Below are 10,333 nucleotides of genomic sequence, written 5' to 3'. Positions count from 1 at the left end.
TCTGCATCGCTATATCCTTCAAGTACAGGGGGAAACCTTTTATAATGTAATCCAAGGTTTATGGTTCTTTTAAGGTACCTCATTACCCTTTCAATAGCGTGCATAATAATCCAGTGCTCCATACTACGTCTACTGATAAACCTGCATAATAATCCCACAACATAGGCTATGTCGAGTCCAGTACAATCAGTGGCATACCCAAGGCTGCCAATGATACTTACATACTCAGTTTGTCGTATACCTTCACCAGTGTTCTTAAACAGTTTTACACTTGGATCATATGGTGTACTAGCAGGTTTACAATCAAAGTAGTCATATTTCTTTAAGATTTTCTCAATGTAGTGAGATTGATCTAGAGAAATTCCCTCTTTTGACCTAGTAATCTTAATACCAAGGATTACACTTGCTTCTCTGAGGTCTTTCATATCAAAGTTGTTACACAACAATGATTTCACATTGTTCACTACATGAATATTTGAACCAAATATGAGAAGGTCATCGACATATACACATATTATAGTGCAAATATTATTTACAGATTTATAGTAAATGCATTTGTCACTTTCATTCACCTTAAACCTATTCGAGACTATTAAGTTATCAAACCTTTCATGCCACTGCTTAGGTGCTTGTTTTAGACCATACAAAGATTTATCTAACTTACAGACTTTATCTTCTTGTCCATGAATCACAAACCCTTCAGGTTGCTCCATATAGATTTCCTCTTCCAATTCACCATTTAAAAAAGCAGTTTTAACATCCATTTGGTGTACCCCTAGACTGTGAATAGCAACAAGAGATATTATTACCCGAATAGATGTTATTCTGGTAACTAGTGAAAAGGTGTCGAAGAAATCCACATTCTCTCTTTGCCTAAAACCCTTGGCTACAAGGCAAGCCTTGTATTTATCCACAGTACCATCAGGTTTTAGTTTCTTTTTCAAGATCCATTTACAACCAATTGGTTTGCAACCAGGAGGCAAGTCTACTAAATGCCAGGTCTTGTTAGATTCTAAAGAATCCATCTCATCATTAATTGCTTCTTGCCACAAGTCAGCATCCAAAGAACACAAAGCTTCTTAGAGGTTTGATGGATCCTCCTCTAATGTATAGGCCATATAATCGGGCCCATAATCTTTAGCAATTCTTGCTCTCTTACCTCTTCAAGGCTCTATATTTGGTTCTGGTTGTGCAAGATTTTCACTACTAATAGCAGGAAGATAACTGGATGAAGTACCCCCACTATTCCTTAATTTAAAAGGAAAATTATTTTCATAAAAATCAGCATCATTTGACTCTATGATCACTTTTGCGTTTAGGTCATAAAACCTATATGCTTTGCTATTAATAGCATAATCAATGAACACACATTCATAGGATCTACTTGTAAGTTTAACCCTCTTGGGGTCTGGGATCCTTACATAGGCCAGACATCCCCAAGTTCTCAAATAAGACAAATTTGGTTGTCTTTTCTTTAATATCTCATAGGGAGATGTCTTGCTTTTTGATTTGGGGATTCTATTTAGCACATAACAAACAGTTAATAAAATTTTGCCCCACCAAAAAGATGTTGCACTAGAACTCAACATAGTAGCTACAACTAATTCTGTAAAAGTTTTGTTCTTTCTTTCAGCTTTACCGTTCATTTCAAGTGAATATGGAGCAGTCGTCTCATGTATGATTCCATGCAAATTATAAAACTCATTAAACAAACTGGAATCATACTTTGTGCCAATATCACTTCGAAGTTTCTTAATTTTCTTATTGAATTGATTTTCAATTTCTGTTACAAATAACTTAAACATGTCAAGCACTTCATTTTTATTTCTCATAAGATATACATATGTATAATCAGAGCAGTCATCAATAAAAGTGATAAAATATCGTTTTCCATTTCTGGTCAATGTTCCATCAAATTCACATATATCAGAATGTATTAAATCCAATGGCTCAAATTCTTTAACTACTTATTTATGTGATTTCTTAGTTATTTTAGATTGACTGCAAAAAACTCATTTTTTAAAGTGATTTGAAGATAGCTTTGGAATAAAACCTAAGTTACTCATGTTAGATATGCAACGACTATTTATATGACAAAGTCTAGAATGCCAGATATTAAAATCGCACAACATGTAAGCAGAAGGAGAAACTTTATTAATATCAAGATTCAATTTGAACATGCCATTAGTGGTGTACCCTTTCCCTACAAATACCCCATTCTTGATCAAAGTAAATAAATCTGCACCTATGGTCTGAGTAAACCCAACCTTGTTCAAAAGAAAACCAAAAACCATATTCTTTCTCATTTCTGGAGTATGCATCACATCTTTGAGGATTAAAGTCTTTCTAGAGGTAAACTTTAGTTCAACATCTCCAGTTCCAGCAACAGTAGTGGTGTGGGAATCACCCAGCAACACTGTCTTATTTTCAACATTCGTGTATGTTTTAAACATAGCACGATCATAGCAGACATGGCAGGAGGCGCCAGTGTCTACCTACCATCCATCTTATCCTCCAATCATATTGATCTTAGTTATCACAACTATGTATGACTCTTGAGCAATTTTCTGTATCTCATGGGATTGAGACTCTACTGATTTATAATCAGTCATTTGATACTTGAGGTGGCGACTAACAACATACTTATTAGTCCCAGCTTCCTCAGTATCATACTTCTTTTCCAGAGCCAACCAAACTAATTTGGCAGACTTATATGGGCTATAATAATCATAGAGATCATCAGCTAACCCATTCAGAATGAAATTCTTGCATAGGTAATCATTTTCATTCCAGAGAGCTAATTCCATAGTCATTTTATCCTTCACTTCCTTCTCAGCATCCTCAGGTACCACCGGAATATCAGTGTTCAAAACATAGGCAACTTTTCTCATAGTTAAAGAAAACATCATCTTTTTTTGCCAACATTTGAAATGATACCCTTCAAACCTAAAAGGTTTGTTGAGGTCATTGTTGTTTGAGCTAGTAATATCTACGGTAGCCATAGCAGAACCGAATCGTCTTAAAATTGTTGTAACAATAATTTATGGCAAACTGGAAAAATTACTGGCTGAGTCGCGGACAATGTCGTTTTCTTTAAGACGTTTCGTGGCACTGCCAAAAATTGTGCAAGCAGACTATCAACCACGAAGTCCCCAGGATAAACCAGCCCAGATCACTGTATAAGATTCCCACTGCACTGAGGGAACCTTTCTAGAATTACACCTTCTTGTATGACTTGAAAAGTCACTCTAAAACCACCCGAAAAATATGACTTAAAAAGTCACTATTATAGCCAACCGAAAATATGACTTAAAAAGTCATTCTTAAAGCCAACCGAAATTATGACTTAAAAAGTCACTCTTATAGCCAACCGAAATTTTAGAACGACAGAAAGAAAGAGGGAGAAGTTTGCCGGAAATGCATCGGCTGAAATATGGGAGGGAGAAAGAAAAGTTGAGGAAATGCTTCTCAACTGGGACAAGGAAAAATGGATAAAGGAGCTCTATATATAGGGAGTGAAACACTATTCAAGTGTTTATCCTGAACGATGTGGGATTTGAAGCCTTTTTTTCCCTTTTTTTTTCAAACTTTCATCCTTATTCTCCTTTGTTCTAACGCAGGCCCTATAAAAGAAGCTAACAATAACTATAACAGGCCAACAAGAAATACAACAAAGGCCAATTACCTTCGAGAGGATGTCTGAAATGCCAAAGCCGGGATAATCTATCAGCAGCAGGGAGCAATTAGCAACACAAAGTTAGAAGCAATTCCACAAACTTCTTAATTTCACTAGGCAGCAAACAAATTCTGTCATAACAGAATTGCATTTTGTTACAATAAAAATGTAATATAAATATGTAAAAAACAATTTAAATATGCATGAATGAAGCAGAAAGTTATATCTATTAGCTTTCTTTTCCCCTTTAATCCTTTACCGCAATCCTCTATCATGCATACATCAACACGTATTAAACTTTTCGAATTTAATTGAGACTATCATCATTGTATATTATCTAATAATTTGTCTGTGCTCAGAGTTACTACGTATACCTAACATGTTTAATTTGAGACTATATATATATGTTGCAGCAAGTACAAAATAACAAAATGAAGTTCTTCACTCAAAGGTTCACACCCCATGTTTATGTGTATTCAAAATTCAGCACTTATGCAGAAGGGGTTGAAATCAAAGTACGCATAAGTGCTCACAGATGCGTGGTTTGAAGCTAACTGAACGTTTCAAGAGCACTGAAGTTCATGCTCTCAGTTCTTCTTCATCAGAAACAAATGGTGGCAATAGTAGCAAAGCCTCAGTGGCTTCTGCCACCAAACCTCACAACTACCTTAACAGAAACAAAACCAGCAGAGTGTGCTGGCAAGAATGACAGTGGAAAGCTGAAAAATAGTAGAGTGAAAATTGACAAGGTATTTAGAAAGAATGCAATACATTCTTCATTTACATTCCTCCATTTACACAACATGAAGAAAGAAAAGTGTTCCCTATTCTCCATACAAAACGACTATAAAGCTGCACTGTTGGGACTACTTATGCTTTCTCTTTGTACTGTGATACTTTTTAATGTCTGAAGGGCGTTTAAAATACGCATAAAATAAAAAGTCTTCCATGTTGTTCCAATCATTGATGAAGGTACCTACCTATTCGTTAAAAAAAAAATGCTGGTAGCAAAGATAGGAATCTGTGGAGAATCTTTCGTTTTCTATCCAGGTCAGCCATGTAGACATTTGCTCACAACTGGATGGAGTACTTTTGTGACTTTCAAGTAGTCTGTATATTTGTGGCTGTGGTGCTTGGAATATCGGATACTCTGGCCCCTGTGAGTTTGTAATTTTATTTAGCTAGTTGATTTCATAAAACAAGAAATTAAAAGGAGTTGTACAATATTTTTTGTTGATGATCACAAAATGCTGATTCTTTTTTATACTGTATTTTATACATACTTCAAACTTGGGTAAATTTCGGGGTTTTTTTATTGATCATATCTTCTATGGCTCTGGACACTGGCTTGTAGCCGGTAGTTGGTCATTTTCATAAGATGACAATGTCTCTTCAGTGGTAATTGCATAAAAATGAAATTTCATTTTTATTCCAGTGAAAGACTATCTTAAAAAATTTTATTCCCCCAACTTCTACGAGGTCCAGTTGCTTTGGGTCAATTTGGTTACTGCTGACGGATTGCCTGCCACTGTTATTGGCCACAATAAACAAGACTCTGATGTGATGACGGCTAAGACGTGATTTACACGTTGTTGCATGTGGGACACCCACGTTGACTTCATTTACCGACATAAACAAATTCTTTAATTTCATATATATATAGTTCCCTTCCCTGTTTTATATTTCTTACACATCATAATACAAAACAGAGCAAAGAGAGAGTGTGTGAAAACTAAAAAGTGAAACAAACAGAGAACAACAATGTCGACGTTGAAGGTTCCTCAACCTCTTCTCCCGTTGTCGATGACTGTGAGCAGCTCCGAAAAGCCTTCTCAGGTTTCACTGTTCTTCTTATTCTTAAAATCCCATTTTAAATTTTAATGATATACTATCATAAGTGTAAATTAATCTCAAGCAAATTACTTTATATCATGCTTCTTTCTTTTGTCTTGTCATTTATTTTAGTGGTTCAATTTGTGCATATACGTATATAGTTTGTTATCTGTGCATATCTTGTTAATTTATGAAGTGATATGTGATCATTTTTGATTTAAAAGACAGAAAATGATGATCACATTAGTGATTGTGTTGTCAGAACTATTGTAATTCACAATCAGGTTATATGGTTATGCTTTTTTTTAGTTGTTATGACAATCATGCGGTGTATAGATTGAGATCTTGTTTTCAGTTTTGAGGGTCTTGGTGTTAGTTTTGTGGAAGAAATTATAAAAAACAGAGGAGAGAAGAGAGACAATATGTTTACGGAGGAAATAAAATTATTCTATTCTGAGTAAATTGTTTTCAGCATCAATACAATAAATAGCAAAAGATAAACTAATTAGATAACAAGATATTAGCAAAATAAAATATTAAAACTAACTTGCTCCTTAAAGATAGGAACCACTTATTGATTAGGCTAATCCATTAAAAATGACTTACTCCTAAAATAGGAAACCAATTTATTTAATAAATCCTATTTTAAAAACTGAAAAATAAAATATTATGCAGTAACAAAAGTATATCTTCAACACTCCTCCTTGTTTTTGGAACTGCAAACTCCAATTCTTTGAGTTCAAGTTTGTTGATAGGTAGTGACTTTGTAAACATGTCAGTTAGTTGATCTTTAAACTTGCAGTAAATTAAGTTTACTTCTCCACTTTGTTGCATCTTTATCAAATAATAGACCTTGATATTGAAATGTTTAGTCTTCCCATGACACACGGGATTGTTTGCAATAGCAATGGCTAGTTGATTTGTCAACAAAAATTCCAGTTTTATTATTTTGAGCAAATAGAATGTTTGACCTTGTTGTAGTGAGATACATTAGACATCCAATCAAGCTCTCATAATATCCTTCATCAATGTGATCAACACCTTCTTCCTTGCTGAACTTCTCCTTTTGATTCATTGGTGTGCTAACAGATTTGCATTCCTCCATTTGAAACTTCTTCAAATTTTCTTTTGCATATTTTCTTTTTTTCATGTTTAGCATTCTTTCGGCAATGACCAAGTCTCTTGTGCCAGAGTTCCGTGGGTGTGACTTGAGTGAAATAGGTTGTATGGTCCTCCTCTGCTGGATCAAATGAGAAACTTTTACCTTTCATTTTAACCCTTAGAACTTCCCGGCCAACAATGTCATAGATAAAGAAATATTGATGTTCAAAGGACACTTTAAATCCCTTTTTAATCAATTGACCTACACTTAGCAAGTTTTGGTCAATGTTAGGTACATAAAGAACATCTGATATTAATTTAGTACTTAAACACGTTGAAATTGCAACAATTCCTTTTTCTTTTACTAGAATATAGCCACCTTTCCCAATTCTGACCTTTGAGATACTAGTTGGCTTCAAATCCTTGAATAAAGTCTTATCATATGTCATGTGGTTCGTACAACCACTATCAATCAACCAACTTTTACTTGATTCACTACTCAAGAAGCATGTGGCCACAAACAGTTGGTCCTCCTCGTCTTGATTAGCAATCTGAACTCCCTCATCATGGTGATTTTTGTTGGGGCAGATCACTGCTTCATGCCCTATCTGGTTGCACTTGTTACATTTTGCATCTGGTCTTCTCCAACATCTGAAAGGTGCATGACCTTTTTTGCCACAATGCTGACAAGGTGAATAATTGTTCTTTTTATCCTAACCTTTGTTTTGGTTGTTTGCACAATTTTCGTTGCTTGCTAGTTGATTCTTCTTGATAAAATCCTTTTTGCTTTCATCAACTTCATGATGTTTGGCGGGCAAAACACCATTGACAACACGATCTTGCCTCATCAACCTTCGTTGCTCTTGAGCTTGTAGGGCATGTAGCACTTATGCCAATGTGATTTTCGACAGATCCTTTGTGTTCTCCAATGAAGCTATAGATGCTTCATACCTCTCCGACACCGTTACCAAAATTTTCTCTACAATTCTCAAATCAGCAAAATCACTTCCCAACAACTTTATCTTGTTGGCAATACCCAACAATTTGTTTGAGTATTCTTTGATTGTCTCTGACTCTTCCATCCTTTGAAGCTCAAATTCCCTCATTAAATTCAGCACTTGCATGCTTCGTATTCTATCATCTCCAGTGTATTCCTCTTTCAGATAATCCCAAATTGCTTTGGGTGATTTAAGAGTCATGATTCTGATGAATATCATTTGTGAAATACCAGTGAACAAACATGACCTTGCCTTTGCCTTATTCGTCTTTCTTTCCTTGTGATTTTTAATTTGGGCCATGGTGGGATTTTCAGACAGCGGATATATTTCATAATCCTCTTCCACAGCATCCCCATAAATCCAAAGACTCCATGTAGGATTGCATTTTCACTTCCCAAAGATCATAATTCTCTCAATCAAAGATTGGAAGAGTTATGTGGGAAAAATTTGCTTCACCTTCGATGGTACAGGTCCCATAAGAATAAGGCTCTGATACCAATGGTTGGTTTTGTGGAGGAAATTATAAAAAATAGAGGAGAGAAGAGAGACAATACGTTTGCGGAAGAAATAGAATTATTCTATTCTTAGTCAAATTGTTCTCAGCAGCAATACAATAAATAGCAAAAGATAAACTAATTAGATAACAAGATATTAGCAAAACAGAATATTAAAACTAACTTGATCCTTAAAGATAGGAATCACTTATTGACTAGGCTAATCCATTAAAACTGACTTACTCCTAAAATATAGGAAACCAACTTATTTACTAAATCCTATTTTAAAAACTGAAAAATAAAATATTATACAATTACAAAAGTATATCTTGAACACTTTGGGATATACATTTGTTTATGTTTTGACTTTTGATGAGTTTTCAATTATCCAAATGTAATTGCATGTTGGGGAACTAATGAGGGGCTTATTATAACGATTTCTGCTTATAGGAATTCTTCTCAGAGGAAGCTTGTCAAAGAAACTTATGCCGAGACCTATGGAGAAGATCTCCTCGAGGCCTTGGACAAAGAACTCACGAGCGATTTTGAGGTGAGTGCGAAAATAGAATTTTTCACATAATTACATAATTCTGTCAATAATCCTTCATCATGTGCCAAATTCACCCGATCATGTACCACTTGTTGGGCTTTCCTAAAAGGAATGGAGGTCTTATAATAATAATGAATAAAATTGACATGCGGTGCATGTGTACGTGGTATGCTGGGCATTTCCTTTCTATCTACGAGGGTGTTCCTTGCATGGTACTTGTATAATGTATACTTAAATTAGCATCATTCAAGAGATTGTGGTACACACTAGTTTTGTCTGAGTTTTGGTTAATTGAAATTTAAATACACAGTTCTAGTTAAAACCTGCTTTTAAGGTAAAGTTCAAGAGGATATTAAACTTTTCAAGAGGATATTAAACTTATTAACTTGGGAGCGTGACAACACTCCAAAATGGTTGGTAATGAAACTTGATTATAAAACTATCATGTAGGAATAATATGCTTAACGTTTATTGGGTGTTTGAAACTGATGTGTGCTTTGAATTTTGTCCACACTAGAGGTTGGTTCATGTTTGGACACTTGATTGTGCTTAACATGATGCATTTTTGGCAAATAAGCCAACTAAAAAATGGACTTCAAACAATCAGGTTCTGGTGGAAATAGCATGCACTTGGTCCTCTGACCAAGTGTTTGATGTGAGGAAGGCTTACCATGCTCTTTATAAGAAGTCTCTTGAGGAGGATGTTGCTCATCACACAGCAGGAGACTTCTGTAAGGTACTGATTCTTGAGCATAAGCTTGTAGTTAGTTGAAATAAACATTTTATAGTCATGTATCGTTTTGAATATGACAATTTTGCATTATTTTCCCCCTCATATTGGTTCCTAGGAGTGTTTTTAAGTGGAACAGAAATAGTAGGCAAATTGTATATTGACATGGAAACTTAACTGTTTTTGTCGCCGTTTATCTGGTCCTACAATGTCTGAACCCATTTGTTTGGTTAGATCATAGATTAATGTTTTTGGGTGTCATGCATTACTATATGTTCAGTTTGTTTGTTTTTTTAAAGTATATTTTCAGTTTGTGTTAGTGATGCAATGAAAAATTAATGATTGAATAAAACTAATGAGAACAAAATTGTATCTCAATGACTGTGGGTTGCGGCTACGGAATAGCCTCGACTCCATTAGAACAATTAAGCCTTTTGTTCGTCAAATAATTTAGATTTTCCTTCTGTCAGAAACAAAACTGACCAAACGTAGAATCTAGAATCATAATTTTTCAATCGTACTGAAATTTTAGTTTGTATTTACACCATGAAGAATTTATTTTGAACTATATTTGTGGTTTTCTTAGTCTATCGGAGTTTTTCTCTTTTTTCTCACTTCAAATGGTCAAAATTAGCTAACATTTGTTTTCTCTAGCTCATACTACCAATGTTGCAGGATCTGAAGGCGGATCCAAAGGACGAGTTCCTGTCTTTACTAAGAGCAACTGTGAAGTGCTTGATCCGCCTGGAGAAGTACCTTGAGAAGGTTGTTCAGTTTGCTATCAACAAGCGAGGAACCGATGAAGGAGCCCTTACAAGAGTGGTTTGCCATCAAAGGAGGAATAGTGTCCCTCTTGAACGTGCCATTGTTAAGGACACCATTGCTGACTATGAGAAAATGCTTGTGGCACTTTTATCATGCATATTTTAAATTTTTTTCATTTTTTTAAAA

At 34.9% G+C, this 10,333-nt stretch overlaps 1 pseudogene; it reads left to right on the top strand.

Moving 5' to 3' along the window:
- Positions 1-7,850: 7,850 nt before the first annotated feature.
- On the top strand, positions 7,851-10,333 carry LOC114415950 (annotated as a pseudogene).

The sequence above is a fragment of the Glycine soja genome, chromosome 6 (assembly GCF_004193775.1).
Source record: "Glycine soja cultivar W05 chromosome 6, ASM419377v2, whole genome shotgun sequence".
Classification (NCBI taxonomy): Eukaryota; Viridiplantae; Streptophyta; class Magnoliopsida; order Fabales; family Fabaceae; genus Glycine; species Glycine soja.
This window is presented reverse-complemented; position numbering and strand designations above follow the sequence as displayed.